This window comes from Panthera onca, chromosome A2, assembly GCF_046562875.1.
Source record: "Panthera onca isolate mPanOnc1 chromosome A2, mPanOnc1 haplotype 2, whole genome shotgun sequence".
Classification (NCBI taxonomy): Eukaryota; Metazoa; Chordata; class Mammalia; order Carnivora; family Felidae; genus Panthera; species Panthera onca.
The window spans coordinates 65,909,870-65,914,873 of record NC_138340.1 but is presented as its reverse complement, the minus strand read 5'-3'; the positions used below and the strand labels follow the sequence as shown (position 1 = coordinate 65,914,873).

The 5,004-nt window shown below is 46.1% G+C and overlaps 1 non-coding gene across 1 annotated transcript; it reads left to right on the top strand.

Annotated features, from left to right (window-relative positions):
* Positions 1-524: 524 nt before the first annotated feature.
* Positions 525-609, top strand: TRNAR-UCG (transfer RNA arginine (anticodon UCG)). Its single transcript has one exon. It is a non-coding gene; the product is annotated as a tRNA-Arg (tRNA).
* Positions 610-5,004: the final 4,395 nt, after the last annotated feature.

Below are 5,004 nucleotides of genomic sequence, written 5' to 3'. Positions count from 1 at the left end.
ACAAGGTGTGTGAAGGTGGATGGCAGGTAGCATTTGCCTTACTTGTGGGGGTAGTTTTTATTTTATTTATTTTTTTAAGTTTAGTTATTTATTTTGAAAGTGAGCAAGTGGGGGAGGGGCAGAGAGAGAGAATCCCAAACAGGCTCCACACCGTAAGTGCAAAGCCCGACACGGGGCTTGAACCCATGAAATGCAAGATCATGGCCTGAACCAAAGTTGGATGTTTAACCACCTGAGCCACCCACTCATGGGGGGGGGGGGGGTAGTTTTTATATACTTGGTGGCCAGACTGACCTCTGCATAGGGATGTTGCGGGATAACCAAGTATTCTTAGGTTGCATCTGTAGATATCTGAAGAGAGATCGTTTGATGGATGTGAGCCCTTTCTTCCAGAAGTTTCATAGGCATCTACTGTGATGCATCTACTAGAGCCTTGAAGGCCGCAGAATTGTCAGCATTATCTGTCTCTCTCTCTCAAAATAAATAAATAAATAAATGTAAAAAAAAAAAAATTTAGAAGGGGTGCCTGGGTGGCTCAGTCGGTTGAGCGTCTGACTTCGGCTCAGATCATGATCTCACGGTTCGTGGGTTCGAGCCCCGCGCTGGGCTCTGTGCTGATGGCTCAGAGCCTGGACCCTGCTTCGGATTCTGTGTCTCCTTCTCTCTCTGCCCCTCCCCACTCACTGTGTCTCACTCTGTCTCTCAAAAGAAAGAAATGTAATAGAAAAAAATTTTTTAAAAGAATTGTCAGCATGAGCCCCATTTCACTAACTGGACCCCACCGCGGAATGAAGGGAATTGCCCTGATTGGCACCGTATGTTTACAGTGAAGCCCGAGTTAGTTGGGAGATCAGATCCCACCTTCATTTTGAATAAAATCCAAGCTACCTCATGCCTTTTTATTGTCAATCAGTGTTCTCAGATAATTAAGATTGTTAATTCTTGGCGCAGTGTGTAATTAAGGGGCTTAATTACATCTGTATGGAGTAAGGGGCCTCAGCAGGGCCTAAGGCAGAGAGAATCACCCAGGGAGCTTGTTAAAAATGCAGATTCCCTGGCTCCTTGCCAACAAGGTGTCCTGACTGTGGGTCTGGGTGAGATTCAAGAATTGCCTATTTGTTCCACATGTAAATCTACAGGTAATTCTAGGGCATAGATCTATGATGGTACATTGAGAAATGCTGGTCTTCTTTTTTTTTTTTTAATGTTTATTTATTTTTGAGAGAGCGTGAGCGAGGGAGAGGAGGGGAGAGCAGGAGAGAGACAGAATCTAAAGCAGGTTCTGAGCCGTCAGCACAGGGCCCAATGTGGGGCTCGAACCCACGAACCGTGAGATCATGACCTGAACCGAAGTCAGATGTTCAACCGACTGAGCCACCCAGGCACCCCTATCAGTGTGCTTTCTAATGTGCTTTGTAAGCCCCTACCAAGGCCATGGTCTGTGGAGCCTTACTAGGAACCCAAAAACAAGTGCTAAGTGCTTCCTTCAGAGTCTCAACATTTTCATTTATGAGGTCAATGTTATCACCCCCGTCGCGCAGAAGAGGAAGGTGAGTCTTACAGAGGAATGTAATTCATGGTGACGTCGCTGTAGCAGTCAGGGGGTCCTGGGAAACAGAACCAGTCGGTGTGTGTGTGTGTGTGTGTGTGTGTGTGTGTGTGTGTTTATTTTAAGAAATCAGCTCTTATGGTTACGGACACTGAGAAGTTTGGATTCAGGAGGCCCAGTGTTGTATTTCCAGTCCGAGTACAAGGGCGTGAGAAGCAGGAGAACCGCTGGTGAAAAGTCTCATTCTGAGCCTGAGTCCAAAGACAGAACACCTGTGTCCCAGCTTGAGGCCAGTGAGGCAGGAAGAATGATCTCTTCTCCAGCCTTTTCTTCTAGACAATCCCTGCCACAAGTGCGGAGGGCGGGGGGGGCACTCTGTTTACTCAGTTTACCTATTCCAATGTTCATCTCATCCAGAAACACAGACCCACCCAGGACGATGCTTAACGAAACATCTGGGCACCGCATAGCCCAGGCAGGTGGACCTAAAATTAGCCATCACGGTTGCTAAATGGGGATCTTTGCTAAGTGGATCCAGGATCTCCAAACTGCTTGCAGAATGGGCTTGTTAAGCTGGGGGAGAGGGAGTTGGAGGGGACAGGATGCCCTTGCCACCCCCTCGGGCTCTACAGAGCAGACTCGTGTTGCCCTGGTAACTCCTGAGGCCACATGCCCTGGAGGAGATCCAATCCAAACAGCAGCTTTTGGGGGCAGGGCAGGAACCAGACGCTCAGACCTCAGTCCACACCGCCTGTTCCTCGGGAAGGGAAGAGATCCCTGGGCTGCTCGCAGAACGGTTCGCAGTGAGAGCAGGAGACCAGGAGGACAGCAGGTGACCGCCGAGATTCATTGCTGCCATGGCTGGTAAGATTACACGCGTCCCGGATGTTTTCCGGCAGTCGCCACATCGGATGCTCACAGAATTTGAAACAGAGTCCATTATTAGCCGCCTTCTGCAGAGGCTCACCGGCGACCCTGGTCCTGGCCGGAAGGCCCACGGGGGCGTGGGCACTGCAGATCCCCTGCAGGAAAGGGGAGCGGGCCCCCCGAGGGAGCTGGGGCAGCCTGCTAGCCCGAGTGTGGTCTGTCATCGCCAGCAACCAGTTCTCTGGGCCTTAAGGAAAACGCAAAGTGAAGCACCAGTGAGGTAACACAGGCATCTTTAAAATTACCTAAGGCAGCGGGGCGCCTGGGTGGCTCAGTTGGTTAAGCGTCCGACTTCGGCTCGGGTCATGATCTCATGGTCTGTGAGTACGAGCCCTGCGTCGGGCTCTGTGCTGACAGCTCAGAGCCTGGAGCCTATTTCAGATTCTGTGTCTCCCTCTCTGTCTGCCCCTCCCCTGTTCATGCTCTGTCTCTCTCTCTGTCTCAAAAATAAATAAAACATTTAAAAAAATAATAAAATAAAATTACCTAAGGCAAAAAATTACTATTTTATAATTAATTAATAATTAGCATTAATTATTATTAATAACTAATAATAAATAATTGGTAATAATTGTTGTAATTAATAATTATTAATGGTTATTAGTAATTAATAATAATTATCAGTAATTATTATTATTATGAAGAAGGTGTCGGGCTGGGTGTTGTATGTAAGAGATGAACCACGGGACTCTACCCCCAAAACCAAGAGCACCCCATACACACTGTATGTGAGCCAATTTGACAATAAATTACACGTAAAGAAAATTTTTTTAAATCATAGTAAAAATTAAAAATTATACACCAAAAAAAAGAAAAGAATTAATCCTACAGAGATTCTTACACAAGTACCCAAAAATATATGGAAGAAGGTGTTCATTGCAACATTTTTCGTAAATTGTAAAAAAATGGAAAAATACCCTGAATGTCCATTTGCCGAAATCAAAGTATACCCAAACTATAAAATATTTCAGAGCTGTTAAAAAAAGTGAAATAGATCCACACGAGTGGATCAATAGGTCCTAGATAAAAGTATTAAGTGAAATACACAAGTTGCAGGGCAGTATTTATATTATGATCTTATTTTCATTAAAAAGAAAACAAACAACAAGGTGTTGGGCCCTGACCAGCTCTCAGGTAGCTGCTGGTGAAAACAGAAATGCTTGCAGTGCTCCTACAGGGCAACTCAAAAAATATGTTTCAACCTTCAAAATGAGCCCACTTATCATTTAGTATTTCTTATTCTCAGAAGTCAGTATCCGCAAAGAGAGAAAGGTGTGTATGAGTAAATGTTCAATGACAGGGAATCGGTCAAATAAATTATGGCTTGGCTCAGCAGAAGCAAAATTTGCAGCCATTGTTAGTGGTGTGGAAATATGCCTATTTATTTTTTAAAGTTTGTTTATTTTGAGAGAGAGAGAGAGAGCACAGGGGAGGGGCAGAGAGAGAGGAAGAGAGAATCCCAAGCAGGCTCCACACTGTCAGCACAGAGCCTAATGCAGGGCTCGAACTCACGAGCTGTGAGATTGTGTCCTGAGCCAAAGTTGGACACTTAACCGACTGAGCCACCCAGGCGCCCCTGAAATATGTTTGTTTCAATGAAGATACATTAAAAATATGAAGTGAACATGAAAATCAGCAATCATTATATATCGTTTTATAATCTGATCCATCCGAGCAAAATCTCGTCCTCAGTGAATTTGTTCCAATCTCTTAACCATAGCTAAGCGTGACCGTCGCACCTGGTGTGGCTTTAGGTCCTGTCTGCTGACAACAGTCCTGTAGAAGGTCCTGTAGAAGAACAAAGGGATGACAGTCCTGGTGGCCAGGTTCCGGGAGATGATTCAGGATCTGACTCTAGACCCAGACCCTCCACATCCTGTCTTTCCTCATCTTTGATTTGCCCCACATTCATCTCTGACCACGGGTGGGTTGAACATGGGCATTGCTGATACTAAGTCTATGCAGCCAGCACCTTCAACAGAACTCCCAGCCCAGCAGGACCCCCCCCCCCCCGCCCCAGAGAATGGAAAGTTCCAGTCATGTCAAACCTGGCTGTGAGATAGATTCTAGTCACCAACCAACCCAGTGAAATGGTCTTCTCTGGACAAATTCAACTTGCCTGAATTTTCTTTACAAACATGGCTACAGGGGCTACAGGGGCACCTGGGTGGCTTAGTCAGTTAAGCATCCAACTCTTGATTTCGGCTCAAGTCATGATCTCACTCACGGTTCGTGGGTTCGAGCCCTTCGTCAGGCTCTTGGCTGAGAAAGGGGGGAGCCTGCTTGGGATTCTCTCTGTCTGTCTGTCTCTCTCTCAAAATAAACTTAAACAAAAAAGTGGCTACAGTGTCAGTAAACGGAGGGCGATATTTTATCACAGCATCGGACGCCATAACAGTACCGTAGGTAAAATCCCATAAATATTTGAAAGTATGTGCCCGGGGAGGAACGAGTAATTCATTCTGTCAGCCGGGTACCAGTCCCTCCTCCTAATCCCTGCTTGGCTCGCGTAATTGCAGCTGCTAATT